Below are 13,278 nucleotides of genomic sequence, written 5' to 3'. Positions count from 1 at the left end.
GAGCCCGGATTACGTGAGAACCCATAAAAGGGGACTTCTTGGTACTTTATCGTTCTTCAAAAGGTACTTTTTGAAATTTCTATAATACTGAACATAGAAACATGAAATTAAAAATGTATGGCCCGGATTAAGTGAGAACCTCAAATAGAGAACAATTTGGTACTTTTCGTTCTTCAAAAGTGTTTTTTGAAATTTCTATAAAACTAAACCTAGAAACATGAAATTAAACGTGGATTAAGGTAGAACCCATAATAGGGGACTTTTTGGTACTTTTGCGTTCTTCAAAAGGTACTTTTTAATATTTCTATAATATTAAACTTAGAAACATGAAATTAAACATGTATGGCCCGGATTAAGTTAGAACCCATAATAGGGGACTTTTTGGTACTTTTTCGTTCTTCAAAAGGTACTTTTAGAAATTTCTATAATATTAAACCTAGAAGCATAAAATTAAATATATAGAGTCCGAATTACATGAGAACCTATAAAAGCGGACTTTTTGGTACTTTATCGATCTTCAAAAGGTACTTTTTGAAATTTGTATAATACAGAACATAGAAACATAAAATTAAGCATGTATGGGCCGTATGAAGTAAAAACCAATAATAGGGGACTTTTTGGTACTTTTCGGTCATAAAAAGGTAGTTTTTGAAATTGTTATAATATTGAACCTAGAAACATGAAGTTAAATATGTAGAGCTTTTTGGTATTTTTTTCTTCAATATGTACTTTTAGAAATTTCTATAATATTGAACCTAGAAGCATAAAATTAAGTTTGTGGAGGCCGGCTTACATGAGAACCTATAAAGCGGACTTTTTGGTACTTTATCGATCTTCGAAAGGTACCTTTTGAAATTTTTATAATACAGAACATAGAAACATTAAATTAAGCATGTAAGAACCCATAATAGGAGACTTTTTGGTACTTTTTCGTTCATTAAAAGGTAGTTTTTGAAATTTCTACAACATTGAACCAGAAGCATGAAATTAAGTATGTAGAGTCCGGATTAAATGAGAACCTATAAATGGTACTTCTTGAAATTTCTATAATACTGAATCTAGAAACATGTAATTAAGTGATAAAGTGAGAACCCATTAAAAAGGAAACTTTTTCTTTCTTCAAAAGATATTTTTTAAAATACCTTTTGAAACATGAAATTAAGAATGTATGCCCCGGATTAAGTGAGACCCTATAGAAGGGGACTTTATGGTACTTTTGGTACGTTCTTCAAAAGGTCGGTAGTACAACATTAAAAAATTGAGAGGTTACCACAATTTTACAATGCATATAAAACGGATCGCTTGCAAGGTAGCGGGTTATAAGCTAGTAATCAATAAAACTGAGTGCAATATTTTATAGAGATATCTTATCACTTCTTCTGTACTAGGTTACCTCATAGTCAGTAAAAATACTCATGAAAACTTTGATTTTATAGTAACTGTAAGAAAGAAAATCGTTTTTATAAAAGTTCGAAAGTCGGCTTATAAAACTGTAATCAAAACCCTAAATGTAGGAAACATACTCTCAAAACACTTCCTATAATATTTGTTTCATTCATGATCATTTCATTGATGGTTAACTCATTCATAAGATTTCTCCACGCGGAATTCTTTTTTGGGGGTGCTTTGCAAGACCGAGTAGAATGAAGGAGTTTTTTTTTCTGAGGCGAGAACACAGTACAGAACATTTTATTCTTGGCTATAAAATAAAAACGTGTAAAAGTATAAAAATAAAATTTTTGGCTCCAATTCATAATTTTATCAAATGTTGAAAATTTAAAATTAAGTAACAATAATTCATTGGCTGCAATTTACTTATTTTGGAATAAAAGAAGTTTTTCAAGATTCTTGATTTAACCTGATAGAGGTTTAACTCATTAAACCACGTGAATTACTCCACGTTGGATATTATATAATCATCGATATTCCTTAATTAAATGCAACTGGAATTGTACAAAAAAACAAAAAAAAATTCGGCAATTTATAAGCAGGAGTAACCACGTTTTTGGCTGGAGACACGTTTTTTTTTTTATTATCTACTTCCATAAAATTACAAAACGAGAATTCTACTTTCATTATATATTTATAAAGAGAATTAGTACAATTTTATTAATTCTATAGATTTTTTTTGGGTTATTTAACAAAAAAAAAAAAAAAAACAAGGAAAAAAAATAATAATTTAAAATTTTCATAATTTATCTAAACTTGTAAACTATTTGATTGTTATAATTTCACTTCTAGTAAATTTTGTTGTAAATTTTTTTATTTGTGTAATTTGTCATTTCATTCATAAATCTTGTTGTAATTTTCTTATTTGTATAAATTGTCATTTCATTCATAAATTTTATTGTAATTTTCTATTTCTCTATTTATTAACATCAACAAGGGCATCGATGGAGAAGATCTTCCACATCAGCCAGATTACAAGAGAGTAACAAGCATGTAAGTCAATTTCTCTTTACTTAAAATATGTATGATGAATTAAAACTAGTTTGTTATATGAAAGGAGAATAACAAAGGAATTAATGTTGTTGTAATATTTTTATTATTCACTTTCTTTTTGGTATTTTATTATTACTATTTTTTTCTCTATTTTGTTTTGATCGTAAAATACGTTTAATTTCATTCATTTATTTTACTATTACTCATGATTTCATTGATTACAATTTTCATTCTTTAAATACTTATATTCTATTTATCGATTTTGTTATTATAACTTGTTTCCAACTAAATTTAAGTGTAGTCAATACGACATATTATTTATAGTATCTTATAAAGTCGGCAATATAATGAAATCGTGAAAATTATTTATTTTTATAAATTATGGAATAAAACCAAAATGAGTTTCTAAAATTTTAATATGGTCTGAAATTGATTAATTTAATTGTGTTGTATATTGGGTCTTAAACTCCATCTGAAGACATGGAAGGGTTAGGGTAAAGAACAGGCATAACATAAGCTCTGTTGGAATAAGTTTATTAATAGCTATTCTCTTTTATTTTTGTCCGTTTAGTTACCTCTACTTGAGTTATTACATTCATGTGTGTACAATTTTCTGCTTATTAGTATTTTGCATGGGTTTTTGTCCTTTTCCTAATTATAAAGGATCCACGCTGACTGAAGCAGCCGATAATGTTTCTAGGTACACACTTAGGTAAAGACAAAATTACTATCTGCCCACAAAGAAAATAATTAACTACAAAATTCGTAACAGAAATGGCGCCCAACGTGGGGCCCGATTAATTTCAGGCCTTATATCAACTTTCCACCATTGATTCATAAAACGATAAAGTAAGGGTATGTCTTAGAAATTACACCGATTGTGTAATTTAGTTTTGAGTTAAGACGTTTGGAATTTAAGGAAGATTATAAAGAATTAGTCTCCGTAACCAGGTCTAATAAAAACTCATCATTTATTGTTCCTTCTGTAGAAATAAAGGTATATTGGAATTTCAGTTGTATTGTCTATAAGAAAGTAATCTGAAACCGTATACTAATACATAGTTTAATGCTTTGTTAAGATCATATACATGGAATTAGTTAAGAATTAAGGATTTGAAATTTTATAATTCTTACCTTACTTACTAATTCGATACAGGTACAATAGAGAATAGAGGAAAATATTTATTCACGAAAATTTAAGGACACAATTTTATTATTCGAAAGTAAGACCATAAATTACATGCACCATTGAAGGAAAAAGGAAATATAGAACTTCTGCTTCACATATTGTAATATAATTTACATTTCATAACTTGTCAATTATTTCAAATTAAAAATGTCTTTAAGACACAGCAATGAAAATCTTACATCTCAAGTTTGTACAATTTGTCGAGAAAATTTGAACGGTACAGACCAAAGCGATATTTTGGGAACTTCGTGTAACCATCAGTTTCACCGGAAATGTTTATTAACATGGTTGAAACGTAATTCTACCTGTCCACAATGTAGAAGCTTTTGTAACAGTCGTGAGTTTGATATTATTCCCACACCTAATAGAGGAGTCCTAACTCGTGCAAGAGCAAATAATACACAACAGGATACATCTCAAAATCTAATTTCTATTATACCATCAACCTCAACACAAGCTCTTAATAGATCACAAGATCAGAATTCAGGAACTGAACTCCCAGCCTCTAGTAATACAAACGAACAGAATAGTAATGACAATACTAATTCCGTAGACGACACCCGAATTCGTAACATTGTTAAAGCAATAGTGTCTGCTAGACAAGCTTCTATATTTCAAGATCTAGACGAACGTATAAGCCGTATTGTTGAGGGTGCTTTAGGTAATGCTTTAGGCAATATGAATGTAGGTCCTTCTTCTAATCCACCACAAGTTAATGAACATGACTGGCCACAAGACAGGCCAAGTTTTATTAATGATAACAATGCCCAAAACATGCCACAAAATAGATTTGAAAGTCGTATAAGTGATGTGACAGTTATGAACAATTCTGCTAAGGTTGCAAATTTAGTTAACAGCTGGGATATAAAATTTGACGGGTCATCCAGACTTTCTGTGGAAAACTTTATTTACCGAATAGAGTCCCAAGTTTTCGATACTTTAAATGGTAATTTTGAATTGCTTTGCGAACATGCCCAATGCTTGTTTTTGAAGGAAGCTAAAGATTGGTATTGGTGGTTTCGCCGTACCGTTAATAGGGTAACCTGGCCTATCTTGTGTGAAGCCTTACGTACAAGTTTTGGTCAACATAGATCTGATATCGATATAAAAGAAGACATGCGTACAAGAAAGCAAAACCCCTCTGAAACTTTTGATGATTACAAGAATGCCATTTTTAAAATTTCTGAAAACCTCTCTACTCCCTTAAGAGAGCAAGAATTAGTGGATATTTTGCAACGAGGCTTACGTCCCCGAATCAGGCAACAACTACTTTATATTAATATCACTTCAGTTGCTGAATTACGACGCCTATGCTTAAAAGGGGAATCTTTATTAAAGGAAATTTCAAAATCAGATAGTATGGTGAATAGAAACCAAGTTCAACGTAGATTCATTAATGAGATAGATAGGGAGACAATCGATGAAACATTGAATGATAATATTTTAACTGAAGGCGACATTAACGGTTTGTCTAGGGATCGTGAAACTAAATTGAAATGCTGGAATTGTCATCGTGAAGGTCACAGATACTTTGATTGTCTGGAAGACCGAACAGTGTTTTGTTATGGATGTGGGGAAGTGGGCGTTTATAAACCGAAATGTGTTAAATGTAGTTCGGGAAACTCGAAAGTGAGCGAAGGTGCGAAACAGAACCTTCGCAAGGACCCCCTGACAGAGAATTAAGTTTCAATAATTTACCAAAAGCTTCTAATTCCAAACTTATGCAAATAATTCCTTACGAAACACGACTTAGAATTTATAACGAAAAAAGAAATTGTATATTTAATGAGTTACCGTCTAAACCAATTAGTCGTCGTAGGCAGCGATCTGCTCTACGTCAAAGACAATTTTGGAACCATATCAAAACATCAGTCAAAACTTTATCTTCTTCAATTTGTTCAATAAAACATAAGGCCAATGATCTTAGACCTTATGCCGAAATACAAATGTTGAATCGGAAATATTTAGGGTTGTTAGATAGTGGGGCTCAGGTCTCGTGTGTAGGCGGAATACTAGCAAGCAAGATTGGCGACAGTAATAATTTAAGACTTTATAAAACTTACATTCGTACAGCTGATGGTAAAGAGCAAGTCGCGTTTGCCAATTTTAAAACCAATGTTACTTTTAGGAACCAAACTCAGGCCATTAATTTTTATATTGTACCATCGTTGTCCCAGGATATTATACTAGGCGTTGAATTTTGGAAAAAATTTTCATTGGCTCCAAGCATAATTTCAGAAATAAATTTTGATAAGACACCAGATAGTTTTAATTATGAAATTCATGATATGACACCTAATCAGAAATTACGCTTAGAATCTGTAAAATTGTTATTCCCTTCATATGAAATAGATGGTCTTGGTAAAACATCCCTGATGGAGCACGAAATCGAAATTGAACCAAACACTCGTCCAGTAAAACAAAGATATTTTCCAATATCACCTGCTATTGAAAAGTTAGTACACAACGAAATTGATGAAATGCTAAGACTTGGTGTAATTGAAAAAGCCCCACCAAATAGTCCTTGGTCCAGTCCAGTCGTTCTTGTCCGAAAGTCCGAAAAAGTCCGTCTGTGTTTAGATTCTCGAAAGCTCAACAGTGTTACTGTTAGAGATGCATACCCATTACCTCATATTGAGGGGATTTTGAGCCGATTGTCAAAAGCAGAATTTATATCATCATTAGATTTACGTCGTGCTTTTTGGCAAATACCTTTGTCCGTCAAGTCTCGAGATTACACTTGTTTTACCGTACCCAACCGTCCATTATACCGTTATTGTGTAATGCCTTTTGGGCTAACAAATGCCCCTCAAGCTCTTTGTAGGTTAATGGACATTGTTATACCTGGCCACCTAAAACAAGAAGTTTTCGTCTATCTTGACGATTTACTTATTATATCTGAAACCTTTGATCAGCACATGTCAGTTTTGTCCGAAGTTGCGAGCCAATTACGTAAGCCTGTCTAACCATAAATGTTGGAAAGAGCTAATTTTGCATAAAAGAAGTTCAGTATCTTGGCTATATCGTCGGGAACGGTACTTTAAGAACCGATCCCGAAAAGATATTAGCTGTTACTGACTATCCACGTCCTAGATCAGTAAAACAGCTGCGCAGATTCTTGGGAATGGCCGGCTGGTATCGGCGTTTTGTTGAAAATTTTGCCTCCATCACAGTACCACTTACCAATTTATTAAAAAAAAGGAAAAGGGTTTACTTGGAATGAGGAAGCACAGTCCGCATTTGAATGCTTGAAAAATAAACTTTCTATGGCCCCAGTTTTAATTAGTCCAAATTACAATAGGAAATTTATTATTCAATGTGATGCTAGCAAATTTGGCGTAGGAGCCATGCTTGCCCAAACCAATGACGAGGGTCAAGAAATGCCAGTAGCATTCTTTTCCAAAAAGCTTAATAAAGCTCAGTCCAATTATAGTGTGACAGAGCTTGAATGCTTGTCGGTAATGTTAGCTTTGAAGAAATTTCGCGCCTATGTGGAAGGCCAGGATTTTGTTGTGGTAACGGACCACTCAAGTCTTCAGTGGCTTATGAGCCAAAACGATCTTTCAGGAAGGTTAGCTCGTTGGTCACTGAAGCTGCAGGGGTACCGTATGAAGATTGAGCATCGTCGGGGATCACAAAACGTGGTGCCTGATTGTCTCTCAAGACAAAATTTTAACCCGGTCGAGGAATTGGAAAGCTGTCCACTTATTGACTTAGATTCCTCAGAGTTTAATTCCAAAGCTTATACTCAATTGCGAGAAAATATCATGACCAGTCAAGCTAATCTTCCTGACGTTAAAGTGGTAGATGACAAAATATATAAGCGATGTGATTTTTCTGATGGAAATCCTGAAAGTGAAATGTTTGTGTGGAAACTTTGGGTTCCTCCTGGGCTAGTTAACGTGGTTATTAGTAATGCTCACAACCCTCCCAATAAGTGTCATGGCGGTATAGCGAAGACGCTTGAACGTTTAAAATTGAATTTATATTGGCCAAAAATGGCGAATGACGTTAAGGAATTTATTTCACATTGCCAAATATGTATGCAAACCAAGGCCCCTAATTCTGTATTAAGGCCTCCTATGGTAGGAAAATTTTTGTCCGTCCGTCCTTTTCAAAATCTTTATATAGATTTGTTAGGTCCATACCCACGCTCAAAGAAAGCTAACATTGGCATAATTATTGTATTAGATCAATATACAAAATTTCCTATTTTTAAACCTATAAAAAAATTTTGTTCTTCCGTAATTATATCATTTTTGCTGGAAGAAGTATTTCCCATATTTGGGACACCGGAGACACTTTTGAGCGACAATGGTAGACAATTTAAATGCTTGAAGTTTGAAAAGTTTCTGAAAGATCGAGGAGTTAAACATATTTATACCGCCCTTTATAGCCCGCAGGCTAACGCAAGCGAGCGGGTCAACCGCAGTATTATTGCAGGAATAAGGACTTATATAAATAAGGACCATTCAGAGTGGGATGTATATCTAAGTGAAATAGGAGAATCTATTAGAAGCTCGTTCCATCAAACTATAGGGTGTAGTCCTTATTACACACTATTCGGTCAAAGTGGTTTGGATTACGAATTACTTCGTAGGTTAGGAAGCTTTGACTTTCAGGTTTTAGAACGTAAAGATAAATTGGATATAATAAGGAAAAATGTGTTGGATCATATCGAAAAAGCTTTTACAAATTCGGCGAAAAGATATAACTTGAGGAGTAAAGACAAATCCTTTAAAATAGGCGAGACTGTTTACAGGAGGAATTTCGTACTAAGTAATGCCAGTAAGAAATTTTGTTCAAAATTTGCACCCAAATTCATTCGAGCTAAGGTAATTGGAATAAAAGGGAACAATATATATGAATTAGAAGACGAAACTACAGGTAGACGCGACTTCTATCACGGAAAGGATATTAGAAATAATACATAAAGAAATGTAACCTTTTCTCATGTTTTGACAACTGGGCTGCAAAACATGTTTTGTACTAGGTTACCTCATAGTCAGTAAAAATACTCATGAAAACTTTGATTTTATAGTAACTGTAAGAAAGAAAATCGTTTTTATAAAAGTTCGAGAGTCGGCTTATAAAACTGTAATGAAAACCCTAAATGTAGGAAACATACTCTCAAAACACTTCCTATAATATTTGTTTCATTCATGATCATTTCATTGATTGTTAACTCATTCATAAGATTTCTCCACGCGGAATTTTTTTTTGGGGGTGCTTTGCAAGACCGAGTAGAATGAAGGAGTTATTTTTTTCTGAGGCGAGCTTTAACACAGTACAGAACATTTTATTCTTGGCTATAAAATAAAAACGTGTAAAAGTATAAAAATAAAATTTTTGGCTCCAATTCATAATTTTATCAAATGTTGAAAATTTAAAATTAAGTAACAATAATTCATTGGCTGCAATTTACTTATTTTGGAATAAAAGAAGTTTTTCAAGATTCTTGATTTAACCTGATAGAGGTTTAACTCATTAAACCACGTGAATTACTCCACGTTGGATATTATATAATCATCGATATTCCTTAATTAAATGCAACTGGAATTGTACAAAAAAAAATCGGCAATTTATAACCAGGAGTAACCACGTTTTTGGCTGGAGACACGTTTTTTTTGTTTTTTTGATTATCTACTTCCATAAAATTACAAAACGAGAATTCTACTTTCATTATATTTATAAAGAGAATTAGTACAATTTTATAAATTATATAGATTTTTTTTGGGTTATCTAAAAAAAAAAACAAGGAAAAAAAAATAATAATTTAAAATTTTCATAATTTATCTAAAATTGTAAACTATTTGATTGTTATAATTTCACTTCTAGTAAATCTTGTTGTAAATTTTTTTATTTGTGTAATTTGTCATTTCATTCATAAATCTTGTTGTAATTTTCTTATTTGTATAAATTGTCATTTCATTCATAAATTTTATTGTAATTTTCTTCCACATCATTTCATTCATAAATTTCTCTATTTCTTTAAATACTCTCCTGATATATCGACTCGCTTATTTACTTTCTCGATTAAGCAAGACTTAATTCCTAACTAGTGTAAAAGTGAACGTCGAGATCGACATACCAAGAGAAGTGTACTTATGTACGTTAAATTTGTTTATATATATTTTTGTTGTTGTAATATTAGGTATAAGTTATAGTTAGGTTTAAGTCATAAGTTAATGCCAAAAAGAAGTTAAAATATTATATCATACTAAAGAAGTTATTAACAACAACAAGGGCATCGATGGAGAAGATCTTCCACATCAGCCAGATTACAAGAGAGTAACAAGCATGTAAGTCAATTTCTCTTTACTTTAAATATGTATGATGAATTAAAACTATTTGTTATATGAAAGGAATTAATGTTGTTTTAATATTTTTATATATTCACTTTCTTTTGGTATTTTATTATTACTATTTTTTTTCTATTTTGTTTTGATCGTAAAATACGTTTAATTTCATTCATTTATTTTACTATTACTTATGATTTCATTGATTACAAATTTTCATTCTTTAAATACTTATATTCTATTTATCGATTTTGTTATTATAACTTGTTTCCAACTAAATTTAAGTGTATTCAATACGACATATTATTTATAGTATCTTATAAAGTCGGCAATATAATGAAATCGTGAAAATTTATTTATTTTATAAATTATGGAATAAACCAAAATGAGTTTCTAAAATTTTAATATGGTCTGAAATTGATTAATTTAATTGTGTTGTATATTGGGTCTTAAACTCCATCTGAAGACATGGAAGGGTTAGGGTAAGAACAGGCATAACATAAGCTTTGTTGGAATAAGTTTATTAATAGCTATTCTCTTTTATTTTTGTCCGTTTAGTTACCTCTACTTGAGTTGTTACATTCATGTGTGTACAATTCTCTGCTTATTAGTATTTTGGATGGGTTTTTGTCCTTTTCCTAATTATAAAGGATCCACGCTGACTGAAGCAACCGATAATATTTCTAGGTACACACTTAGGTAAAGACAAAATTACTATCTGCCCACAAAGAAAATAATTAACTGCAAAATTCGTAACACTTCTCAAAACCCGCCCTACCATACTATTACTCATATTCATTAATAACCCAAATACCTACACTTAACCAATTATTCTAAACTTTTCGTAATATAACAAAGTTTAACCTTTCATATTGAACTAAGTTTATTTAACACAAGAATTATAATAGTTAAAATTCATAATATTAAGTAAAGAGTATTTTTGATGATGTATTTTTATAGTCTAAAATAATAATAATAATAATAATAATAATATAATTTTAAATATGTATAATATTTCTTAGAGTGTATATATTGAATGATTTTATAAAACAATTCTTAATTTCTTAATTTATTTGCATGACTCACCAATATAAATCCCTCCTTGACTTCAGGCCTGATGTCTTGAGCTTGAGTTCTACAAAATTTCCAGTAAATTATATAAAATTATTCAATTATACACTCACAAAAATGATTAAAAAAATTAAAAAGTTAAAAAATTTAAGTTTAAAGATAAGTTAATTAAAATTTAGTTATAAAAGATTAGATTTAAGATAAATTATTTAGATTTTAAGTAAGTTATAATAGATTAAGATAGTTTTTAAGATGTAATTAGATTAGATTTACTCAATATTGATATTCAAGTTTAATTTAGAATAGATAATGTTCGTAATTGAATGTTTCCAAGATTTATTATAAATATTAATATATGTTGAATATTAAACCGTTTTGTTGTGTTGTGTTGTAGTTGTGGTGATTTGAACTAGTAGAACAATTTTGGAAATTCTCTGAGATTCTTCTCTAATAAAATCTGCCCAAAAATTTTTGTATTAAAACTATACTAAATTTACAATCTTACAAATATTACACATTACCTCAATTTTCTCCAATATTATATTGCCCAGATCTTCTTTAACTGTCTCACACAAAAATTATAAAGCGGAAATTAAAATTATATTAAAATTTTTTTATTTCCGTCTTCAATTTTTTTTAATGAAAATTTTTTAAATATAAGTTTTTCAATACATATAAAATTTCTACAGAATTGTTGTTTTAAATTTTCAAAATATTTAAAACCTAACAAACATTTACTTCTGAAAAGAACAAGACCTGGTCCTCACTAGGAAACTTTTGTTGAGAAACTTTTTTTAATTCCCTTTTGAAGTTTCCTTAAACTTTAACTAGAAACTTTTTTTGAAACTACGTGTAAACTGAATTAATTTGTTGTTGTACGAATAAGAAGAATAACAAATCAAAACAAGTTTGCGAGTACGAGAAACTCCGCGCCACGAGAGAGATGGATGATATTCTTTCTCTCTCACGCAAAATCAAAAGTTTCCGAAAAAAAAGTTTCTTAGTGAGGACCAGGGGGCTCGGGGGAGTTTTCCCGTTTTTCCTACCGAGCGCGTCCCCGGGTGGCGGATAGGGGGTGGTGATGAACCATCTGTCCTCCCCCAGTTTTAGTTTGACTCAAGCTGAGGGAAGGCAGATTGTCCACCACTTGGGAATATTATATTCCCCGCGGACCAAAAAACTGGAAAAAAAACAACATGGAAAAGAAAAATAAAAAGATAAAAGTTACGGTGCAGGGCCTAAATAACCCTGCACCGGTTTTGCTGCTCAGCGAATATTTTAAAATTTTTGAGTATAAAAATTTTTTCATTAAATTTTGCAAATATGTCAAAGTTTGTTTCGTTATACCGGCTAATAGCAAGTATACGGTTCGATTTGTCTATTAATACCCTATCGATCACATATTATAGTTTTCCTGATCAACGAACATTTTTAATTTTTTAAGCATAAACACCTTTGTTAAATTTGTAATATCTTTAAAGTTTGTTACATCACAGCATCTCATAGAAAGTACTTCGAAGAACACTTAATACTTATTCGTTTTTCGATTCGCTATTAATAACACATTTCAGATTTAGTGCTCAAAGAGGATTTTAATTTTTATTTGGATATTTAAATATTTCACAAATATATCAATGAGTTTGTTATGGTTTGTTTTCTTTTTGTTTACGTTTTTTATGTATTTTCTTCTTTGTTTATATTTTTTTATTTACTTATCCACGTGTATACACAAAAAAGTACCATTCCATGCAACTCTGAAAAAAGTTCGATAAAGTTGAAAAAAGTTTGTTAAAAAGTTTGTTTTCTTCATAGAGATAAATTAAGTAGGTATGTAGAACTGAAATTAGGTGAGAACTGGAAAATGTTAACTTTTTGGCACTTTTTCGTTTTTTAAGGGTACTTTTTGAGTTTTCTATAATAATGAACTAAGAAACATGAAAATAAGTATGTGGAGCCCGTATTATGCGAAAACAAATCAATGGAATTTTTTGGTATTTTTTCGTTCTGCACAAGGCATTTTTTGAATTTTCTATAATATTGAACTTAGAAACATGAAGTTAAAGATGGTATAAGACGACATGTATTTTACATATGTATGTACTGTCACTTTTTTATCCAATTGTTATTTTACATAGGCTTCATAATTTTTGCTGTCACACGTGCCTGTGTTTTTCCATGTGACATATCCTATAAACAGTGATTAAAATTACTAATATATTAGTAACCAAAATGCATATTTTCTCCTATGCATACGTATGTAATATTAAAATATAAATA

Source organism: Lucilia cuprina, chromosome 3 (genome assembly GCF_022045245.1).
Source record: "Lucilia cuprina isolate Lc7/37 chromosome 3, ASM2204524v1, whole genome shotgun sequence".
NCBI lineage: Eukaryota > Metazoa > Arthropoda > Insecta > Diptera > Calliphoridae > Lucilia > Lucilia cuprina.
This window is presented reverse-complemented; position numbering follows the sequence as displayed.